Below are 12,591 nucleotides of genomic sequence, written 5' to 3' on the forward strand. Positions count from 1 at the left end.
CATTTATTTCTATTTATCCTTAAGCCATCTTATAAAGCTGGTTTGCAGAGTTCTGTTTGAGAACCTAGACTCCCACCAGCAGCTGCAATTCTGAGACCACCCAGGTTGGAACTGTAGGAGAGGAAGGAAACACCACCACCATCAACAATAACAACAACAAAAAGACAAGTGGCTTTGAATGCCTCAGGGAAAACCCAAAAAAACATCACTTCATTTTTGCTCCAAGAAGAAATATAATAACAAATGGTGTGTAAATCCCACCACAACAGTTGAATTGGCATTGGTGGAGAGACTTGGCATTTCCCAGTTGTCATGACAACACTGATGCCTCCTCTCAGCTTGCATGCCCGTTCAGGTGTTGTATCTAATTTAGGATTTGACTTGCAAGCTGACAGAAAGACTTGGAGATCTTGAAAGATGTACCGGTTTTACTAATTAAGATGACATGTAAAGGTTGAGAAGGTTCTCAGTTGCAAGGAAAGTGTTCACCCGAACGGTGAACACTTTCTATGGTTTCTATGGAGATGCTATTTCCAAGCCAGCACTCCCCAAAATAAGTGTTTACTCATCGACAAAGGCCAGAGGAGGGGATTTCTATGATGCAGGTGTGAACTGGGGCACCAGTGACAGGAAATTCTGTTTCTTTCATGGAAGTTTGCCAATTTTTCATGAGTGCCCAGCTGAACTACAAGTAATGAAGTGTATTTTTCAACTGAGAGATGGCATTTGAATTAGTAGTTAGGATGCAAAATTTTGAAAGGTAAGGAAATGAAAAGAACTTCTAGATGGGCCCCTATTTTTCAGATGAGGAACCTAAATGAGGCCAGGAGGCAAGGCAACTAGCTTCCAGTCACTGAACCCACTGGGGTAACAGTGGAATCTGTTCTCCTCCCAGGACCCCCTGGGGCTTCTCCTGCCCTCACCCCTGGCAGTGTCTCTGCATCATTCTTTCCAAACACTTGAGCAAAAGATTCAGGTAGAAGAACTTTCAAATGCCTCTTTAAGAATGAATAACTTAACCTAGGAAAAAAAATCCCTTCCTCTGGAATCATTTAGAAAATGAAAGTTGACTGTGAACAATCACAAATTTTCCTAATTTCAAATGTGAATTCAGGCACCTTCCAACCATATACACAGAGCGATGAATATGTCACGTGAAGAATTAAAGATACATGTGAAAAAAATGATTTGCAATGCAATTTCTATTAACTAAAACAGTATTTTTTTCCTTTTCATTCAAGTCTTAGGACATAAATCATTTGTAGCTGATATTATAAAAAGGCAATTTTCATGAACAAGATTTTATTTAATATTCATTTTTTCCTAACCTCTGGCCGATTAACCAGGTACCTTAACATTTATTAATCTGGAGGAAAAATAATGCTCTCTGAGGCTTCCCTGGTGGCACAGTGGTTGAGAGTCCGCCTGCCGATGCCGGGGACACGGGTTCGTGCCCCGGTCCGGGAAGATCCCACATGCCGCGGAGCGGCTGGGCCCGTGAGCCATGGCCGCTGAGCCTGCGCGTCCGGAGCCTGTGCTCCGCGCAACGGGAGAGGCCACAACAGTGAGAGGCCCGCGTACCGCAAAAAAAAAAAAAGTGAAAATGAGATTCAGAAGTATAGTGACTTGCCTGAGGAAGCCCTACCAACAGGTGTTGGACTTGGGATTCAAACCCGGTCCTACTGGCCCAGAGCCGGAGCTTCTGCACTACAGTGTAGCACTCCACAGTCTCCATCCTCTGGTCATCTCTGTATGAGCCAAACCAAGGCAGAACTGCTGCCTTGTCGCACCTCACCTGAGAACACACACCTCTACACACCCCAAAACCTTGGGGCACCTCTACACATATCTGCAAATAACTAGGAAAGCACAGAGAGTATTGATTTGGGAGTTACAAACAATTTAGTGAGGAGGCAAATTCACAACAAAGAATCCCCAAATAATGAGGACTGACTGTATATATATACACATGATATAATTTTTATATGTTTTTATAAAATATCAGCTTGTATTCATACACATGTATGTAAATGCATATATATATGTATGTATATATATATATATATATATATATATGTTCATATTTTGGGAAATAGAAGCCTCATTCTCTGGAGGAAATGGCAACAGGATCCAGACTAAACACAGGATTCAGCTGATGCAATCCAAGCTGAATAAGTAATGAGGCACATTTGGAAAGAAGGACTCTTAAATTGGTACTCCAAGACTTTTGAAACATCAGTAGCAATTTTCTTCATGATTAAGCAAGTGATTAGTAGTTCAGTAGTTTGTCTCACATACAATTTCTTTGGCTACCTAACACATTTTTACAAACTGCTCTCATATTAATATTTTTTAATTGCTTTTGATTTGCCTTATAACAATTTTTGATTTATTAGAACTAAACTTGGAAGCGTACGCCATCTTTTGTGTTGGATTCTGTGAAGTGACAATCAATCAATTACAATAAAACGGGTCCTTAGCCATAGGCAGAAGTGTCACTGCCAGTGAAGTGTGACTTAAGGAGCACAACTAGACGTCGCCTGCTCCAAAACATCTCTCTCTCAGGCCCTGATGTTCCCACTGAAATGAGAGGTACTCATAGATGAACAAACCAGGCAAGGGCCACTAGAAGGATCATCCCCACTTTCTTTATTCCTGGCCATCTCTTATTCATTATTTAAGACAGTTGTGAAGTCTCAACCTACAGGAAGCTATTGTGAAAACTCTCCACCCCAAATCCAACCTTGGGTTAGGTGTCTGACCCAGGCCCCCTTGCTTCTTAGCAGCCCTTTCTTGAGCTTATCATGGTGTGTGGTTTCTGCCTGTTCACAGATCCATCTCTCTATCTAGACCCTGAGCTTTTCTAAGATGGGGACTGTGCCTTTCATAGCCATGAGCTCAGCGCCTAGCACAATGCAATAGTCTTGGGGAAGGACCTACCTCTGCTGCTTATAAATATTCTGTGTCCATCTCCAAACCATTTATTTCTTTTCTTTTTTTCATTTTTTTAGATTCCACATATGTGATGTCATATGATATTCATCTTGTCTGGCTTACTTCACTTAGTATGATAATCTCTAGGTCCATCCATGTTGTTGCAAATGCCATTATTTCATTCTTTTATTAAGGCTGAGTAATATTCCACTTCCGTGTGCGTGTGTGTGTGTGTGTGTATACCACATCTTTTTTATCCATTCATCTGTTGATGGACATTTAGGTTGCTTCAAACCATTTTTTAAAAATTTTTATTTATTTATTTATTTTGGCTGCACCAGGTCTTAGTTGCAGCACACGGGATCTTCACTGCAGCACGCAGACTCTTAGTTGTGGCATGCCGACTCTTATTCGCAGCATGCAGACTCTTAGTTGCGGCATGCCGACTCTTATTTGCAGCATGCGGACTTTTAATTGCGGTACGCAAACTCTTAGTTGTGGCATGCATGCAGGATCTAGCTCCCCGACCAGGGATTGAACCTGGGCCCTCTGCATTGGGAGCATGGAGTTTTACCCACTGGACCACAAGGGAAGTCCCCAAACCTTTTATTTCTTTAATCCCTGTATCCACTGTTAAGGAACCCAGTATCACTTGGGGCTATCCTGCCCAGGGAATTCTGGATAAGACAGGTTCAACCCTAATCTCATACCTTGGTTAAGACCAAAGCCCTCCCCCAATTTTCTGCCAATTCCCGGAGGGGTGTGGGGAAGGATGACATTCTCAAGATCTTCTCTATGTCCTGGCTCTTTTTACATGTATGCAGTTTTCTAAGTCACACAAGCCTAAATCTGAAACTGATCTTCAAAAAATTTCCCAGAAATCCTATCTGCTGAAAACACCCTTAGTGCAGTTGACATTTCCAAGGACTTGGGCTCCATAGGAGAGGTTCACATTACACACCAGAGAGCAACCAACTTCAAAGCACAAAATGGCAATTTCTGTTTTTAAGAAATGTCTCAGCCTCCCTGCTTTTAGGTGTTGCCTTTAAACCCAGATTGTGTCCAAATTTCTCCCAGATCACACTCTCCTCCTAAGGGAAATAAAAGTAAAATAAATTTTTCTCTTCTTGACATATACAAAGCTTTTGGGCATCCACATTTGTAATCTTGGTTACTGCCCACACCAAATCCTCAGCCTTTCACTGACACAGCAGGTACTCTTACCAAAATATTTCCCTGAATGAAGATAGTAAATCCTATCATCAGCAGTTAAGATATTCCATTATAGCTGCTGCAGCCACAAAGAATCCTGTGTACAAACACAGGTTACTATCCACACCTCCCCTCCCCGGAAGCTGTGCAGCCCGTCACTGGCAGGGTCCCGTGATCCAGGGACAACTTCCCCGGGAGAACATACAGCATGTGTCAGGCTATTGCAACATCACTGCTGGCCTCTGCCGCCGCAGGCTCACCCCACATTCTGAACCCCTCCTTCCTCCTGGCCTGAGTGAGCCAGAGCTCCTTAATCAGCCGCTCCTTTAACCCCCTCCTCTCTGGGTGAAGAACAGATGCCAGATGATGACCTACATACAGAGGTGGGGTCAAATCCAAAGCTGAACCCTGGGAGCTGTGCGAACAAAGAAGAGAAAGGGAAATCTCTCCCAGCAGCCTCAGGAGCAGCAGATTAGATCTCCACAGTCAACTTGATGTACCCTGCATCTGTGGAATACCTGAATAGACAACAAATCATCCTAAAATTGAGGAGGTGGACGTAGGGAGCAACTGTAGACTTGGGATTTGTTGTATGTGACTGACTAGTTTCTGATTTATATGGTTATCTTAGTTTAGTTTTTAGCACCTGTTATCATTGGTGGATTTGTTTCTTGGTTTCAGTGCTCTCTTCTTTTTTTTAAATTACTTTTAAAATTATTTTATTTTAATAATTTTTTAAAACACCCATGTTTCTCAAACTCTTCCAAAAAATTGCAGAGGAAGGAACACTCCCAAACTCATTCTACTAGGCCACCATCACCCTGATACCAAAACCAGACAAAGATGTCACAAAAAAAGAAAACTACAGGCCAATATCAGTGATGAACACAGATGCAAAAATCCTCAACAAACTACTAGCAAACAGAATCCAACAGCACACTAAATGGATCATACACCATGATCAACTGGGGTTTATCCCAGGAATGCAAGCGTTCTTCAATATACACAAATCAATCAATGTGATAAACCATATTAACAAATTGAAGGAGAAAAACCAGATGATCATCTCAATAGATGCAAAAAAAGCTTTTGACAAAATTCAACACTGGTTTATAATAAGCACTCTCCAGAAAGTAGGCATAGAGGGAACTTACCTCAACATAATAAAGGCCATATATGACAAACCCACAGCCAACATCGTTCTCAATGGTGAAAAACTGAATCCATTTCCACTAAGATTCTTGACAAGACAGGGTTGCCCACTCTTACCGCTATTATTCAAAATAGCTTCGGAAGTTTTAGCCACAGCAATCAGAGACGAAAAAGAAATAAAAGGAATCCAAATCATAAAAGGAGAAGTAAAACTGTCATTGTTTGCAGATGACATGATACTATGCATAGAGAATCCTAAAGATGTTACCAGAAAACTACTAGAGCTAATCAATGAATTTTGTAAATTAGCAGGATACAAAATTAATGCATAGAAATCTCTTGCATTCCTATACACTGATGATGAAAAATCTGAAAGATAAATTAAGGAAACACTCCCATTTACCATTGCAACAAAAAGAATAAAATACCTAGGAATACACTTACCTAAGGAGACAAAACACCCATATGCAGAAAACTATAAGACACTGATAGAAGAAATTAAAGATGATACAAACAGAGGGAGAGATATACCCATGTTCTTGGATTGGAAGAATCAACGTTGTGAAAATGACTATACTACCCAAAGCAATCTACAGACTCAATGTAATCCCTATCAAACTACCAATGGCATTATTCACAGAACTAGAACAAAAAATTTCACAATTTGTATGGAAACACAAAAGACCCCGAATAGCCAAAGCAATCTTGAGAAAGAAAAATGGAGCTGGAGGAATCAGGCTCCCTGACTTCAGATTATACTACAAAGCTACAGTAATCAAGACACTATGGTACTGGCACAAAAACAGAAATAAAGATCAACAGAACAGGATAGAAAGCCTAGAGATAAACCCATGCACATATGATCACCTTATCTTTGATAAAGGAGGCAAGAATATACAATGGAGAAAAGACAGCCTCTTCAATAAGTGGTGCTGGGAAAACTGGACAGCTACATGTAAAAGAATGAAATCAGAACACTCCCTAACACCATACACAAAAATAAACTCAAAATGGATTAAAGACCTAAATGTAAGGCCAGACACTTTCAAACTCTTAGAGGAAAACATAGGCAAACACTCTATGACATAAATCACAGCAAGATCCTTCCTGACCCACCTCCTAGAGAAATGGAAATAAAAACAAAAATAAACAAATGGGACCTAATGAAACTTAAAAGCTTTTGCACAGCAAAGGAAACCATAAATAAGACCAAAAGACAACCCTCAGAATGGGAGAAAATATTTTCAAATGAAGTAACTGACAAATAATTAATCTCCAAAATATGCAAGCAGCTTATGCAGCTCAATATCAAAAAAACAAACAACCCAATCCAAAAATGGCCAGAAGACCTAAATAGACATTTCTCCAAAGATATACAGATTGCCAACAAACAAATGAAAGGATGCTCAACATCACTAATCATTAGAGAAATGTAAATCAAAACTACAATGAGGTATCACCTCACACCAGTCAGAATGGCCATCATCAAAAATCTACAAACAATAAATGCTGGAGAGGGTGTGGAGAAAAAGGAACCCTCTTGCACTGTTGGTGGGAATGTAAAGTGATACAGCCACTATGGAGAACAGTATGGGCGTTCCTTAAAAAACTAAAAATAGAACTACCATATGACCCAGCAATCTACTACTGGGTATATACCCTGAGAAACACATAATTCAAAAAGAGTCATGTACCACAATGTTCATTGCAGCTCTATTTACAATCGCCAGGACATGGAAGCCACCTAAGTGTTTATCTACAGATGAATGGATAAAGAAGATGTGGCACATATATACAGTGAAATATTACTCAGCCATAAAAAGAGACGATATTGAGTTATTTGTAGTGAGGTGGATGGATCTAGAGTCTGTCATACAGCGTGAAGTAAGTCAGAAAGAGGAAAACAAATACCGTATGCTAACACATATATATGGAATCTAAAAAAAAAAAAATGCTTCTGAAGAACCTAGGGGCAGCACAGGAATAAAGATGCAGACGTAGAGAATGGACTTGAGGACATGGGGAGGAGGAAGTGTAAGCTGAGACGAAGTGAGAGAGTGGCATTGACATATATACACTACCAAATGTAAAATAGACAGCTAGTGGGAAGCAGCCGCATAGCACAAGGAGATCAGCTGGGTGCTTTTGACCACCTAGAGGGGTGGGATAGGAAGGGAGGGAGACGCAAGAGGGAGGGATATGGGGATATATGTTTACATATAGCTGATTCACTTTGTTTTACAGCAGCAGCTAAAACAACAATGTAAAGCAATTATACTCCAATAAAGATGTTTTTAAAAAATTCCATTATGTATTTATCCCATTACTCTTATAATATTTTATAAAGCATTTTCACATCAATTATCTCATTTAACCTTAACAACCTTGTGTAGTAGTTGGGCTGGGTGTCGTCATTACCCTCAGTTTACAAATGAGGGAATTGAGGCTCAAAAAAGATTAGATCAAAAGAAAGCATTACTCAAACCTGCATCTTTGGATGATGTAGTGCGTTTCATAGTGTTCCACGAAAATTCATGTCCACCCAGAACCTCACACTCTGAACTTATTTGGAAATACAGTCTTTGCAGATGTAATTAGTTAAATAATTTGAGATTAAATCATCCCAGATTTAGGGGTGGGTCCCAAATCTAATGACTGGTGTCTTTATCAGAGAAAGGAGAAGGAGATTTGGACACAGAGACACAGGGAAGAAAGCATGTGAAGACAGAAGTAGAATTTGGAGTGATGCAGCTACAAGCCAAGAAATGCCTGGAGTCACCAGAAACTGAGAGAGACAAGGAAGGATTCTCCCCTAGAGACTTCAGAGGAAGTGTGGCCTTGATGACACCTTGATTTTATCTGTTCCCCGGAGCTGTGAGACAATAACTTTCTGTTGTTTTAAACTTATGGTTCCCAAAGGGTAAAGGGGATGGTGGGGGTGGGGGGAGGTTATGATTAATAGATACACACTACTATATATAAAATAGGTAAACAACAAGGACCTACTGTATAGCACAGGGAACTATATTTGATATCTTATAATAACTTATAATGGAAAAGAAATCTGAGTCACTTTCCTGTACACCTGAAACTAACACAACATTGTAAATCATCTATACTTCAATAAAAAGTATAATAATAATTTCTGTTGTTTTAAGGCACCAAATTTGTAGTAATTTAGCAGCCCTAGGAAATGACACAGATATCATAAATGGAGATATTCCTTTATGATTTCTTCTTCCCTATAGGAACAGTGGCCACAGCTCAGAGATGTTCTAAATAACCACTCACCATGAAGAATGAGAGACACAATCCAGCTGTGGCCCCTCCAGCTTTGGAAGAAATCACTTCCGCTGTCTCAGCCATAGAGAATGGGTAAGACCTGCTGAGGCTTCACTCAGAAAAGTCACCAGTGCCATTTCAGCCCCTGGTTAAATGGACAAGAGTTCCAACCCTGCCCAAGAACTCAAACACCCACCAGGCTGACACTTTTGAGAAACTTTCATTGGCTAAGAAAGGACATTTTCTTCAGAATTCTTTTCATAGAACTATCTGGTGACTAGAATTTTTGTAACCCTATGAGCAGGAAAATGCCCTAGAAGTTTGGTGTGAGAGGTGGGACTGCTGGCGACACTGAGGGCACACATGCGTACTATGGCTTAGTCAGTGTAGACTGAACACAGAACATTGTTCAATGAAATTACCAACTTTAAAAATAGGTTGACGTGTGTAATTCTTGCTGCATGGTGTGAAAAAACCTTCTAGTTCTCAAGCAGGAAGCACATGTTTTCTGAGCCAGTGGCTATAAAATTGACTCATGTCTGCCTCTTAATTGCATTTTACACATTCTGTGCTTAGCTGCCTATTAATTAAGGCACAAGATGAATATGATCCAAGAGACTCCCAGAATCCTTGTCTGGGAGATTTCTTTTTGAGGAGTCTTCATCCAGCTCTCCACAGCCCTGATGCCTGGTTTCTCTGGCACATTCTGATGTTAAGGAGAAAAATGCAACCCTTAGACCTGGACTTACTGATTACATATATTGAGCTTTTCCCCTAGCTCATCCCTGCCTGCCTATGCACAAGAAGGCCACAGCATGGCTACAGCCACCACGGAGAATGGAAAATAGGGATGGGAATTTGCCCCTTCCCCATCTGCATACAAAACATGCAAACACTGAAACTGAAGAAAGATAAGTTGGAGGGCAGGCCTTTGCTTTACTCAAGGAGACTTTCTGCAATGACCTGTGACACTAACTATCCAGAGTTGGACCAAACTTCACGAGGGAAGGGCACAGTCCTCCTCCACAAGACTGCCCTTGCTTCAGACACCAGCTGCCAATTTGGGGTCCCCAGGTCCACTCTCCCTTCTGATCAGCTGGCTATAAATTCAGGGGTCCCAATGAGCCCCTTTAGGCTCAATAATTCATTGCAATGATTCACAGAACTCAGGAAAGTGCTGTACTCACAATTACAGTTTTATGATAGCAAAACGATACCATCAGAACCAGACAAAGAGAGAACCTACAGGAGTTCTGGAAGAGTCTCAGACATGAAGCTTCCAACCATCCCCTCTCCATGGAGTCTGGGGCGGCACTGCCTCCTCTTGGCTGTGATACGTGATAATATTCAGGGAACCAACCAGGGAAGCTCACCCGATCTTTAGTGCACAGAGTTTTTAATTGGGGTTTTATTACATAGGCATTATTGATTGAATCATTGGCTAGGTGATGGGACTCGGCCTCCAGCCCTCTCCCCTCCCTGGAGACTGGGCTAATATCACAGGGCTTAAAGTCCCAACCCTCTAATCATAGGGTTGGTCTTTCTGTCTGTCCAGCCCCCATGAGTCAGTCACTTCACTGGTATAAGCTATCAGGTGTCATCTGAGCAGCCCACCATGAATAACAAAGGCACTCCTATCACTCAGGACAACTCTAAGGGTTTAGGGGTTCCCACCCGGAAACAGGGGACAAAGGTCAGTCAAATAATTTATCATATACTCCTATACACGGAAGTTCACCTCTAAATGGTAATAATAATAATAATGTCCCCTGGGTTTTTACATGGATTTGCATGGTGTTTTTACAAGGAGTAAATAAAGAAATAAATAAGTTTCTGGTACACAGTACTCATTCAGTGAATGTTAGTTTGTTACTTTACTGAATTTGTGGACCCCGAGCTTCTGAAAACACATCCACTTCTAACTCTATTGTAAGTTCCTTGTGGGCAGGGGAAATATTTGATTCACTTTTACACTCTTCACAGTAACTCGCTGTGTCTTGCACAAAAGGTTTCCAATCCGTATTTACTGGTTTCTAAAAATCTATCTACCTTTCTTTAAGGCTTTCTTCTTTTCTAAGGCTATCTACCTTTCTTCAAGATTAATATCTATTTGACCTTATTTGATTTAAATACCAAAACTCATTCATAGCCGGGGTCAGAGGAGAAGGAGAAACTGCCCTGAAACAACCAGAACATTAGGTAACTCCCAGGTTACTGCAAACATTAGCAAGGACACCTGAATTCTGGATGAAAGGAATATTTGAAGGCATTTCTCCTCGCTCTTTTAAAAGCTGTCAGGGAAGAAAAAATTTCCCCTTACCCCTTCTTGGTTCTTTTTTGGCTGGCTGAAGAATTAAATTGACCTAGGATAGATGAACAAGAGAAGAACAAATTTAATGCTTTCGTACAGGAGGTCATAGAAATATGAGACTCAAAAGAAGCGACCAAAACAATCAGCTTTTATGCCTTTTAGACACAGAAACAATAAATTTGTGAAGAACTGACATGACAAAGAAACTTAGGCTGGGGTACTAATTAGTGAAGAATCTAAGCAAAGTTTATTTACACAGCCTTCTCAGCCCTGAATTCCCTATCTCTGGAGATAAGGATGTCTCTTTACCTCTTGGTGCAGGGAGGAGGGTGCCTTTCACATGGGAGATTTATTTGTTGCTCTCAAAGGGACAAAGGAGGGCCAGAGTGTCCTTCTTGGACTGACTGTTCCTAAATAACTTCAATTCAAAATAATCAACACGCCAAATTGACATATTGTGGGGCAGCCTTCCCTGAACCCCATCAAAGCTTTTTCTCAGCATTGAAAAGGGAAAGTCTTCTTCACATAGGAAACTTCTGTTATGAAAAAAGATTTTAAAAGTACAATCCTTTTCTATACACCTGCATTGAGCAATTGCAAAATACACCATTCACAATGGTAACAAAACTATAAAGTACCCTGAATAAATTTATCAAGATGTGCAAGACCCTTTTAGAGAAAACTATAAAATATTACTGGAGAGTATATCTGGTTGTGAACCAGAAGATTCAATACTTGTGAACACTTAATTCTCCACAAATTAATCTATAAAGTCAATGCAATTGTAATAAAAATCTCCCAATTATTTTTTATGTAACTTGGCAAGACCATACTAAAATTCATATGAAAAATTCAATGCAAAGCAATAATCAAGGTAGTTTTGTAAGTGAAGAACAAATTCTAGGACTTCTCACATCCTACATCAAGCTTTAAATAAGCTATAGTAACTTAAGCAATATAGTATTGGAAAAAGAATAAAGTCGATCTTTGGACTAGAACAGAAATTCCACATATACATGGAAATTTAGTATATGCTAAAGTGGCATTTCAAATCAGTGGGTAGATTATTTAACAGATGGTACCAGATCAACTGAATATCCATTGGAAAAAAGATAAGATACATCTTAATTTCATGCTAGTTACAAGATAAATTCCAGTTGGATTAAAGTCCTAAAGATACATAAAAGTATTAAAAACAAATAAATGAAGATACATGCATGACCTTGGGTAGGTAGTTCCTTCTTAGAACACAAAAACAAAAAATTATAAGAGAAGGACTGCTAAAGTTAGGTACTTCATGTGACAAATAATATCATGAAAAAAAGATTTTTTTAAAGTGGTGTACTAGGAGAAGATACTTCAACATATGTGATAGACAAAAGGTTGGTTTCTGGAATAGAAAAAGAAAAATCTTGAAAATGGGAGGGAGCATAAAAAATCTGTTGTAAAAACGGATTCCACCCCCCCCAAAAAAAATGCAAGCAGGCAATTCACAGAAGCAAAATACAAATAGGGCATCAAGCACCTAAAATATAATTCTCATTTCCACTAAAAATCAAGAAAATAAAAACCAAAACAATGATATACCATTTTTAACCCATTAGATTGACAAAAAATTAAATGTTTGATAATATCAACCATAGGCAGAGTGTAGGTAAATATGTATTCTGATCTCCAGCTAACAGAATTCTAAATGGTAC

At 39.8% G+C, this 12,591-nt stretch overlaps 1 protein-coding gene across 1 annotated transcript in view; it reads left to right on the top strand.

The window, feature by feature from the left end:
- Positions 1–8,180, top strand: part of PCED1B (PC-esterase domain containing 1B) — a 275,588-nt gene extending 267,408 nt beyond the window's left edge. The window contains exon 7 of the transcript XR_010835797.1: positions 7,970–8,180. The gene's annotated coding sequence lies outside the window, so the exon portion shown is untranslated. The remainder of the gene's footprint in view (positions 1–7,969) is intronic.
- The last annotated feature ends 4,411 nt before the right edge of the window (positions 8,181–12,591 follow it).

Source organism: Kogia breviceps, chromosome 12 (genome assembly GCF_026419965.1).
Source record: "Kogia breviceps isolate mKogBre1 chromosome 12, mKogBre1 haplotype 1, whole genome shotgun sequence".
Lineage (NCBI taxonomy): Eukaryota > Metazoa > Chordata > Mammalia > Artiodactyla > Physeteridae > Kogia > Kogia breviceps.